The sequence below is a fragment of the Urocitellus parryii genome, chromosome 4 (genome assembly GCF_045843805.1).
Source record: "Urocitellus parryii isolate mUroPar1 chromosome 4, mUroPar1.hap1, whole genome shotgun sequence".
In the NCBI taxonomy this organism is placed as follows: Eukaryota; Metazoa; Chordata; class Mammalia; order Rodentia; family Sciuridae; genus Urocitellus; species Urocitellus parryii.
In genome coordinates, this window is record NC_135534.1 from 170,978,035 (window position 1) to 170,990,542 (window position 12,508).

A 12,508-nucleotide genomic window follows, 5' to 3' on the forward strand; every position below is an offset into this window, starting at 1 on the left:
TATAGTCTCCTTAAATCTTTAGAAATATTGTAATGTTTGTCTTCCAGTTCTCAAACTGCCTCATTTAATATTATCAGCTTAACTGAGAATAAAGGTATACAACTTAAATCAATTATAAAAGTCAAAATTGATTTAAAAACAGCTCCATATAAAGAGTTTCCTGATTTCCATAGTCATAAATTTGAGAACTGCCCGTGCCCTTGCTTCTAAAAATCAAAATGACACCCTAAGACTGGTAAGTGGGAAACACCATGCAGACACAAGTGGGAAGCCTAGGTAAGCTGTCATGATGGCACTGTGTGTTTCTATTATGGAAGGAGTTAGATACTAACTCTTAAAAGGTTTGTTTTTTTTTTTTTAAGAGAGAGTGAGAGAGGAGAGAGAGAGAGAATTTTTTTTAATATTTATTTATTTTTTTTAGTTCTCGGCGGACACAACATCTTTGTTGGTATGTGGTGCTGAGGATCGAACCCGGGCCGCACGCATGCCAGGCGAGCGTGCTACCGCTTGAGCCTCATCCCCAGCCCTCTTAAAAGGTTTTCTAAGACTAAACATTTCCAATGGCTTCAAAATGAATAAAAAGTTGTAAGTGATAAATTTGTGGGAATAATTTTGTTTGCCCCACATACGGTAGGTTTAGAGGTTATAGTAACAGAATTTGTATCATAAGCTAGGGGATCACATCATGAGAAAATAAAAAAGCATAAAATAGAGAAATTAAACATCAAACAAAAAGACTTTCTGGCTATAGACATGTAAAGTCTTTTCATAAATTTAATAGGAAATTGACACAAACCTTAATGAGTCCACAAGACAGTAAAATCATAAATAGTTTATCATGTAAATAAATTGAATAACAAAAAGAAAAACAGGTTATTTCATCAGTTTAAAAATCAAAAAGCCTCAGCTCTTTGTGCTGCTTCTTTCTTCTTACTCTTGTGATTATGAAGGCTGAAAAGTAGTTTCAGGTAATATATTTAATGTACTTGTCATAGAATATATGCAGACTGGATACTGTGGCACATGCCTCTAATCCTAGTGACAGGAGGATGAGATAGGAGGATAGTAAGTTCAAGGTCAGTCTGAGCAATTTAGATTTGTCTCAAAATGAGAATTAAAAAAAAATCTGGAGATGTAGCTCAGTGAAGTGAAATAAAAGGAAGAAAGAGAAAAAAGAAAGAGAGGGAGGGAGGAAGGAAGAGAGGCAGGGGAGGGAGGAAGGGTGGAAGGAGGAGAGAGAAAGAAAGAAGCCTACTCAGTGAAGTCTTCAATAAAGTAACTACTAAATGACTAATGAACAGGAATTTGCACATATAGCCTGGATACTCTGGGCAAGGGGATGATTCCCATCAAAGGCAAGAAGGAGTGAGAACAGGTGAGATTTCATTATGCTGCTCAGAACCGCATGCAATTTAAATCTTACAAATTGTTTTGTTCTGAAATTTTCCAATTAGTATTTTCAGACTACAGTAACCATGGAGAGTAAAACTGTGGGAAAGTAGAATTACTGTATAAGATTTGCAAGTATTTTATACCATTCTGAGTGTTGTCTTTTCATTTTCTTCATATCATTGACAGCATAAAGGTTTTAATTTTGATGAAATCCAATTCATGTATTTTGTTTTTCTTTCTATATGGTATCTAGAAAGAATTTGCTTTATCTAAAATCAGAAGAAATTAATCCTGTTGTTTTTAAAGAGTTTATAGCTCTAGCACTCACTTGCAGGTCCTTGACCTATTTTGAGCTAATTTTTATATGTGGTATGAGTTAGTGTCCAACTTCATTTTTTCACATGTAGTTATCTAGTTGTTTCAGCTTCTATGTTAGACATTTTTTTTTTCTTTTTGCCCTGCCATGACCAAAAGATCTGACAAGAACAATTGGAGGATGAAATGTTTAGTTGAGAGCTCAAATTTTCAGAGGTCTTATTTCACAGAAGCTGACTCCATTGCCCTGAGCCTGAGGTGAGGGAGTACACCATTGTGGAACAGCATGGCAGAGGAAAGTGGCTCAGAACATCACACCAAGAAACAGAGAGACCTCTGCTCCACAAGGACAAAATATGTACCCCAAAGGTACGCTCCCAGGGACCCACCTCCTCAAGCCACTCCCTATATACCTAGAGTTACCACCAAGTTAATCCCTATTAGGGGATTAATGCATTGATTATGGTAAACTTTTTTATAACCCAATCATATCATCTTTAAACTTTCTCACGCTGTCTCACCATGAGCCTTTGGGGGACACAACATATCTAAACCATAACAGCTTCATTTATTGAAAACTTATTCCTTTCCACATTGAATTCCTGGAGAGGATGTTTGGGCTTTTGCTTATTAAATGAACTCATTCTGTTATCATGCTTTTCATTTACTAGCACTTTCCTTCATTTTCTTTGTGACCCTGCCATTTTTTCCCCTCTCATCCATACATGGTGTTCTCTTTTTCATATGAATCACTTAATATATTTGCGATAATTATTTTAAAGTATCAATATTCTAATTTCAACACCTGTGTATATATATATCAATGTTTATTATTTATTCTCTTAACCATGTTGTGAATATTCTTTCTTCTTCATGTCTCATTTTTTTTAAAAAAATATGTAGAATTAAGTGAAAAACAAACAAGATTGAAGTTAGAAATATTTACTCTTCCCAAATGGCATGTTCCTATGTGTCAGGCTTCTGATGTAGGGTGACTAATCAACCTCATCTGCATGTTTTCTGAGTTTAGGCATTTGGTCAGCTTCAGATGAGTTTATTTTGACACTGGTTATAACCTGGAGAGATTATACAGAGCTCCTCTTTGTGAGGGCTTAGGATCTGACTGCTAATAAGACTAGAAACTTCTGTTTGTCCCTCAAAAAATTCCATAACACATCCTGTTCTCTGTAATATCCCTTTTCTGCTGACCCCCTGCTCAATTGGCAGTATTGGGGATTATAGTATTTTCCTTATTATCCAATCTCAGAAGATCATATTAGTACCTGCTACTTTGTCTCCAGCTATTAGAAACTGTTGTTATGTCAAAAAAATTGTTTCAAGAGGATTGTTTGAAACTTTGAAGGTTGTACACACAACCTTCAGCATTCCGCTTTATAGTGGAACAAATTCCCAGAGATCTCAGATGGTTTGTCTTATTGCCCCCTTCTCTGCCCACTAACCATGTACTGGGTAAAAGTCTATGGGAAAAAGGTGGCAGGTAGGTGCAAATTTGCTCTGAGGCATGGGCTAGTTGGGATTAAAATTCATCAAATCTGCCAGTACGTTTCTGATTATATTTTGTTAATTGTTTGGCTAAAATTTCTTTTCTACTTTTATTGGTAATGGGGATTGGCCCCACGGGTGCTTAACCACTGAGACACATCCTAAGCCCTTTTTTAAATATTTTGAGACAGGGTCTCCCTAAATTGCTTAGGACCTCACTAATTTGCTGAGGCTGGCTTTGAATTCATGATCCTCCTATCTCAGGCTCCTGAGCAGCTGGGATTACAGATATGTGCCATCATGCCCAGTATCTATTTGTTTTTAAAACAAATATAATTTATAAACAAAAAACAATATTTTTAATATATACAAGTTGGAAGAGTGTGTACATGAATCCATCACTGAAATAAAAATATCTTTATACACATCCACACCCACACACGTATCACTCCAATAAATTTCTCATTCCTGTTTATTTAGGTTTGGTTTTTCTGGTGAGAGCACTTAACATGAAACTTACACTCTTCACAAATTTTCAAAGTGCATCATACAGAATTGAGTACTACGAGTACTATGAGTACTATTACAACATATGAGGACTATGTTGTAGAGTAGATCTCTAGAAACTATTCATATTTTTTTTAAGAGAGAGAGAAAAGAGAGAAAGAGAATTTTTAACATTTATTTTTCAGTTTTCGGTGGACCCAGCATCTTTATCTTATTTTTATGTGGTGCTGAGCTCCTAAACCGGCGCCCCGCGCATGCCAGGCTAGCGCATTACCACTTGAGCCACATCCCCAGCCCCTATTCATATTTTTTAACTAAAATTTTATGTCCACTGAATAACAGCTCCCATTTCCACCACCCTTTGTCCTTAGCAACTACCTCTCCATTCTCTGCTTTTATGAATTTGACTTTTGACACAGCTTATTTCAACATAGTCATGTAGGATTTGCTTCTGGGACTTAATATCACTTAGCATAATTTCTCACAGATAATTTCTCCCTACCCACACTAATACTAACTTTTGTACTTTATTTTTTTTCTTATTAGTAGCCATTACAACAGGTATAAAGTCATATCTTTAATGGTTTTTTTTTTTTTTTTTGCATTTACCTGGTGATTTGTGATTTAACTTCCTTGTAATTAACTGAAGAAGTATGACTTCTTTGGAGAAATGTCTATTCAAATCCTTAGCTCTTTTTAAAAATTGGGTTGTTTGTTCTTTGGCTATTAAGTTGTAGGAGTTCCTCATGTAATTTAGATATTAACCACTTATCAGATATATTGTTTGCAAATATTTTTTTTCATTCTGTAGTTTGCTTTTTCTTTTTATTGATGGTTTCCTTTGCTGTGCAGAAGCCATTTAATTTTTGTAATATCCTTTTCCTATTCTAATTTCATTGCCTATGCTTTTGGTGTCATATCCAAGAATTGATGCCCAGACCAAAGTCCAATTTTTTAAATAGGAGCTTTAGAGTCTCAGCTCTTACTTTCAGGCATTTTATCAATTTTCACTTAGTCTACAATGAGGCTACAATTTGTTTCTTTTTCATGTGGATATTCATTTTTCCAAACATTGTTTTTTGAAGAGACTTCTTTCCTCATTCTGTATTCTTGGCAACCACACCAAAGATCATTGACCATTTTATGCATTGGGTTTACTTCTAGGATGTCTATTCATTTTCATTCATTGATACGTCTACCTTAGTGCTTGAATCATATCTTTCTAATTACTGAGTTTTGTAATATATTTTTAAATTAAGAAATATGATGTTTCTACTTCATTGTTCTTTCTTTTTTTCCTCAAGATCACTTAGGCTATTCTGAAACTTTTGTGGTTTCATATTTTAAGCATTTTTTTAGTAGTTCTGTCAAAAATTAGTCATGGAGATTTTGATAAGGTTGGCATAGATCTCCTGGATAATATAGACATTTTTAAAAACAATCTTCCACTCCATGAACCAAAATGTTTTTCCACTTACTGTGTCATTGTTAATTTCCTCTAACAAGTGAATAACTTGTATACTGATAACTACATATTTTATTATGTATAATAATTAGGTTAATACCTAAGTACTTTATTTATTTTATTGGTATTGTAAATTACATTATTTTCTTAAAAATCTGTTTTACAATTTACTCTTAGTGTATGGAAACCCCACTGATAATTTCATGTTGATTTTGTATTACATGGCTTTACCAAACTTATTAACAGTTGTTTCTTTTTGTGAGGACTTTACCAGATTCTATGTGTAAGATGATGCAATTTGCAGGGATAATTTTACTTCTTTAATTTCTATTGAATACCTTTTATATTTTTGTATTGCCTAATTTCTCTGGTTAGGACTTTCATACTACATAGATGAAGAGAATTGGTTAAAGTTGGTCTCATTTCTGATCTTGGAAAAGCTATGAGGTAATCACTACTAAATATGAAAATAGTTGTAGATTTGCCATAATGTGTTACTTATTTTGAAGTTCATTTCTTCTACATTTAATTTTGTTGAGAGTGTTTAATCATGAAACTATGCTGAAGTTTTTAAAATTCTTTTTCTGTGTCCCTTGAAATGATCCTGATTTTTATTCTACATTCTAATAATGTGGCATATTGCACTTATTGATTTGAATATATAATCCATCTTTATATCCGAGAGATAAATCCCACTTGATCATGTTGTTTGATCCTTTTAATGAGCTGTTAAATTTGTCTTCCTAGTATTTCTTGAGGATTTTTGCATTTATGTTTACTGAGAATGTTGACTTGTGTTTTTTGTTTTTTTTTTTTTTCTGGTTAAATCTTTTTCTGGCTTCAGTATCAGGGTAATGCTGGTCTCATGAAATGAGTTTGGAAGTGTTCCCACTGCACTGTATTTTGGAAGAGTTTGAGAGAAATTGGTGCTAATTCTTTAAATGTACATTAAAATTCACCAGGGAAGCCATCTGGTCCTCTGATTTGCCTTATTGGGAGGTTTTTTTTATTACTAATTCAATTTCTTTTACTCAATATTCTGTTCAGGTTTTTAAAATTTTCTTTATAATTCAGTTTCAGTGGATTATGTGCTTCTTGAAATTTACCAATTTCTTCTAAGTTATCCAATTCATTGGCATGTAATTATCAGGGGTAGTCTCATGATTCTTTTAGGTTTGTGGCATCAATTTTATTTTTTATTTTATTTATTTGAATTTTGTCTCTTTTTTCTTAGTTTAGTTAATGGTGTGTCAATTTTGCCAATGTCTAAAACATTCTTTGTTTTTTTATTATTTAATTTTATTTCTAATCAAATACATATTTTCTTTTCTGCTAACTTTAAACTTAGTTTGCACCTCTTTTTCCAGGTTTTGTTATTTGTTATCTTTCTTTTTTAAGGTAGTTATTTATAAGCTTGTCTTCAAACAGTTACTTCATACAATAAGATTATTTTGTTGTAGTTTAATTTTCACTTGCCTTATGATATTTTCTGATTCATATTTTTTATTATTTCTTACATACATCACAATAGAGGAGTGTATTACATTCATTTTTTTTTGCATTACAATTCTTAATACACCTTTATACCACAATTTATCAAATCTCTATTTGTATATAAGGTATGTTGACACCAAATTCACATCTTCATACGTGAATTTTGTATAATGATGCATATTTTGTTTTCTTTAATTCAATAAGTATTCAACAGTCTGTTGTTTAATATTCACGTTTTTAAATTTTATAATTTTCCTTCTGTTATTAGTTTCCAGTTTCATTCCAACAGTGGCCAGAAAATATAGTTGGATACCAGGACCTTGGATGCACTCTTCACTCTCTTTCTGCTGAGGGAGAAATTGCAATTGAGCTCTTTCTCAGGGCTGAGCAAGGCCAATTGTTTCTCACTTTTCATGAATTGTGTAATAGTAGTTAAAGTGGCAAATAAATAGGTAAAATAAAGGACTATTTTCAAATAAATTATTTCAAAATTAAAATAAGATTCTTAAGAAGTTTTATTTCTATGATTCAAATAGCCAGCAGTGAAAAAAAAAAACTAAGATTAGAATGCTTTCAATCAAATAGCTAACTCATTACTTAAATTATATATTGTGTTGTCACTTCTCATTTTATCTAGAAGGAGATTTCAAAAGTACGCATGCAATATACAACTTAGTAAAAATAAAAACAAGTGAAAAAAAAAAGAATAAATAACCAAAGATTCAAATTGTGGAACACTCAATTGACTATGATATTTCTAATTCTATTGTTTTAATTCTAAAACTCATGCAGATTAAAGGAGTATATCATTCTTAAGCACCCTGAATGAACTGAACAAAGCACAGGAGTACAAACAGATACCTGTGAAAGCATTTTATTTTATTTAAATTTTTGGCCACAAAACATCTAAGTTCATTATTGAACAGATATTGAGAGCAATGTCCAACTTGAAAATTCTTTTCTTCTTTCTTGTGATTATTGTGTGAGTTCTCTAATGGGCTCTAATCGTTGAAATGATATAAAAAGTCGTATACAAAGATGAGATTAGGAAACAAAATTCTTCACTCTAAAATTCAAATCCAAGTTTCCAAATATATTGCCTTGAGGGAAAAAAAAAGGAAGGAAGAAAAGGAAAATTGCTTTTGTATTATGAACAAGCTAAAGAATATCCACTGAAATTATTTTTTGTTGTAAATATGTTATTTGATTAACCAATGTTTCCAGATCAAAATTTAGTGTAACTGAAAGGAAAAATGAGAAAAATGCATCGATTTTAAATGGACAACTTCATTTTTCACTTCATTTTCTACACTCAGCAGAAAGTTTTACTGTAAGTATAAAAAAGAGTCAAGTATATACTTACTTACAAAGTATAGCATAAGTTCATGAATCTTAGTGTATAGCTTTTCAGAACTTGTCTCTACTTAGAAAGTTATAAAGTGCTGTTACAATCAGGAAATTTATGAAACTATTACTCAGAATCTTCCTAAAGAGAGTTGTTGGGAAAGTAACTAAGGATAATATAGCTATTTACTCACTAACTACTAAAAGTAAATTCTACTTAAGTATCTAATACTGCATAATCAACATTTTCTCATTTTGTTTTAGTCATGTAGAAAGCATTCAGGAATTTTTAATAAATATAAATTAGGAATATATCATTCATAATGTATTGAAAAAATTATCTTGTTAATATCCTAAGTTATAATGTGAATTAAATCCTACTTTAGGAATGATGATTAAAAAGATCAAAAAAGTTAAGAATAATCAAACAAATTCAAAATACAAAATCAACTGTAGTCAGAGACAATCATCTCTTGAGCAAATGTAAACTAGTCAGATTTTAGAAACCCTGTCATTCAGCTACTCCAAATTTTGTCAGTTTACAATTTTCTTAAAACCAGTGTCATGAACATAGGACCCAGGCAATGGCATAGGGATCTGGGATGGTATGAATCACATACCTGGTTTAATTCTCTACTTTTACTATTTGGAATTCTTAATAATTTAAGCTTTTAATTATGTTTATTTCAGCAAAGCCCATTGGAATGATGAAGCAAGAGCATCATCACAGGACAAAAGTGTAAAATGTGTCAGCCACACATGAGGTGTTTCATATTTCTTTTGCCTTTCCATCTTTACTTACTCATCAATATAGCAGACATGGAGGTGCTGCTAAAATGTATGTGAATGAAGAAGTGAAGTGAAAACAGTTGATTCAGCTTTGTATAATATTTCTATGATTCTGATGAGAACATAACACACATGCATTATATGCACCTTACAAATTATGTAATTTGGATATTTCAGATCTAAAAGTTTTATATTTGCACTTTTCACTGGAATTGAAAAGATAGAGGTAGATGATAAAAATCATGCTAAGTCAAATATTGATTTTTCTTTATATAGAACAATACAAACTAGCAATGAAAAGGAGCATGACATATGCAACAAGAAATGCCACTATTATGTATAATTGTCGTATGCCATTTTTAAAAATTAAGGCATATGGGAATAAAGTAGCATGGCAATTTGAGCAAGAGAAACCATGGGAGAAGAAAATAAAATGCAGCACTAACAGTTTAGTTCATTCTGGCTCCTATAACAAAACACAGAGTAGCTAATAAATAACAACAGAAATATCTTACTTGCATATCCAGAGGCTAGAAAGTCCAAGATGAAATACCAGCAACTCTGTGTCTGGTACTCACTCTCTATTCAATGGATGGTACTTTCTTGCTGGGTCCTCCTGGTGAAGGGAATAACAAACTCCCTTGGCCTACTCATAACCTAATAACTTAAGACTCAACCTCTTAATAATATTGCACTGTGAATTAAAAAAAACAACATGAATTTTGTGGAGATACAAAGCACTTTGATTATAACAATGGTCAGTAATTTCAGGAACACTTACTAGTTCTTAACATTGTAAGAAATTCACAATTTAGGGAACTGTATTTGTGTATACTTAGTTTTTACTTTAGCCTTAGCATATTCAATTGAGAGGCATTGTTTTCGAAGCTACTTATGTCAGCTGCTTTTTGTGCTATCCGTGACAGTGTGGTTATATCATATAAATGTAATAAATTTATTTGTCAAATCTGATTTCCATCCTGGATCTAAAAAAATTCTTATTGATTTTTTCTTTTACAGTAAGAAAAAAACTAAGTTTTGCTAGCAGCTAAATTATTAGATTCTTTTTCTAAATTATTTTTTTACATAATGAAACAGAATTTTATACAACGTTTGTGAAAATACATTTAGCTCCTTTGTAGACTATTTCAATTTTCATTTTAAAAAATATATCAAGTTGGGCTGGGGATGTGGCTGCAGCGGTAATGTGCTTGCCTGGCATGTGTGGGGCGCTGGATTCCATCCTCAGCACCACATAAAAAAATAAAGATGTTTTGTTTGCCGAAACTGAAAAATTAATATTAAAAAATTTTCTCTCTTTCTCCCTTCTCTCTCTCTCTTTAAAAAATGTATCAAGTATACTTAACATCAGATCTGCTCTGTTAATAAAGTTTTAAATGCGCAATATATTTTTGTCAGTTGTAGGCACAATGTTGTAAATCTGATCTCTAAAACATATCCTGGAATAACTGATACTTTACACTAATTGAACAAAATTCCTCAATGCCGCCTCTACTCAGCAACTGGAAATAAACATTTTATGTTCTGTTTCAATGCATGCATAGAATATATATTTTTAGTTGCATAGGATATATTGTAGAATTCAGATTTAAGGGTTTGACAAGTTAATAGAGTCACATCCATCACATCAGGACCACACAAAACAGTTTAATCACTGAAATTCACTTATACAGCCCTTTTTTAGTCAACTCCAGCTATTAGATAAGACTTCTTCCCATTCCTACAGCTTTGCCTTTTCCAATATATCATGTAAGTGGATAATGCAATAAACATTTTGTGTCTTTTAAAAGTCATATTGATGTACAAATCAATAGTTCATTCCTCTTGTTATCGAGCAGTATTCCACGGAATATATGTAAAGCAGTCTGCTCTTATCCATAGTTTCACTTTCCATGATTCTGGGTACCTGTATTTGACAAGGGTCTGAAAATATTAAATGGGAAATTCTAGAAATAAACAATTTGCAAAGTTTGAACTGCATGTCATTCTGAGTAGCATGGTGAAATCTCATGCCCTCCCACTTCATTCCACCTGGGGCATGAATCATCCCTTTGCTACATGCCAGAGACATTCTAAAGTGCCTCATTTAAGTGAAAAGTCAGAAGTTCTCAATAAGGGAATAAAAGAATCATATGATGAAGTTGCTAAAATCTATAGTAAAATATGATATTTTGAGAGAGAGAGAAAGAGAGAGGCCACATTCACATAACTTTTATTATAATACATTGTTATAATTGTTCTATGTAACTATTAGTTGTTATTATATTACTCTACCTCATTTATGAATTAAACTTTAGAGGGAGCATTGAGGAATTTTCTTCAATTGGATAAAGTTTTAGTTATACAAGATGTTCATATTAACAATAGCCAAGGTCTTTAAAGTACTGAAAGTAATTCTGAAATCCAAAATTCTTTACTGAGAAAAAAAAAACTCTCAAAAATGAATGATAAATACATAAATTTTCAGACATACAAAACTGAACATATTTATTATTAGCAGACCTATATCCCCTAAATGTTCAAAGATATTTTTCAAGTTCAAGGAAATTAATAAAATATAAATATATAAAGAGATCTGCACAGAAGTTTGAAGAGCATCAGAAATACAAATGGAATGGATAGATATGTACTATCATTTTTTTTTCTGAAAATTATAAGTGCTTTAAAAGATAATTGACTATTTAATCCATCTAAAGAGCATAAATACAAAAGGCAGAATTATAGAATTTTAACTCTTTTAATTTCTTTTTCTGTATGTGTTGTAATATAATATCACTTGAAGATAGATTGTAATAAGTTGAAGATATAAAACACCAATTCAAAATTGATCAAATGTGAAACACAACAGTTACAGTGTCGTAGCTCAGAAAAGAACATAGCATATAATCATAAAACCAAGGTATTATATTAATGTAAAATAGTGAGAAAAAGAGGAAAAGAGAACAAATAATGGAAGGAATGTCTCCTACACAATAATACACACACAAAAAAAATTCTCACCAAATATAAGCTATTAAACTTAATCCTAAAATTGAAAATTAACATATTTAATGTTAATAGGCTAATGGAATCAATTAAAATGCAGAGATTGTTTTATTGGATTTAAAAATCTAAGAAGTCAAAGTGTACTGTATATAAAAATACATAAAAATTAGATTTATAAATAGGTTAAAAATAAAAGTAAAAGTAAAATGTCTACCATGTTGTTATACTAGTCTAAAGAAAGTAAAGAATATTCCCAAAGGGAAAGTAATTTCATAAGTATAAATGGGTTAAACTATCAAGAAAATGTTTAACAGATGAATGGAAAATTAGGTCCAAAAGACTTCTTGAATGAATTTGAAACATATATGTCTATAAGACAATGCAGACAGCATTCCACACTTTTGTGGTGCTGGGAATTAAACCCAGGGCCTTGTGCATACGAGGCAAGTGCTCTACCAACTGAGCTACATCCCCAGCCCAGAATGTTGAATTTTATGTAGAGAGATTATGTTAAGTGAAGATGTTTAGTACAATGAGGGAATTTTTAGAAAATTGTGAAAATAGCCTTAGAGTTAAAAAATTATCCATTAAGATATTTCACAAAAGGTTGGTGTAGATCTCTAGTGACATAGTGCACAGATGCAACAGGGTTTATTGGGGACATGACAATTGTAGGAGCAGTAGAACACATGC

General features: G+C 31.7%; 1 non-coding gene across 1 annotated transcript; it reads right to left on the reverse strand.

Annotated features, from left to right (window-relative positions):
• Positions 1-12,216: 12,216 nt before the first annotated feature.
• On the reverse strand, positions 12,217-12,290 carry Trnat-cgu (transfer RNA threonine (anticodon CGU)). The gene has a single exon. It is a non-coding gene; the product is annotated as a tRNA-Thr (tRNA).
• Positions 12,291-12,508: the final 218 nt, after the last annotated feature.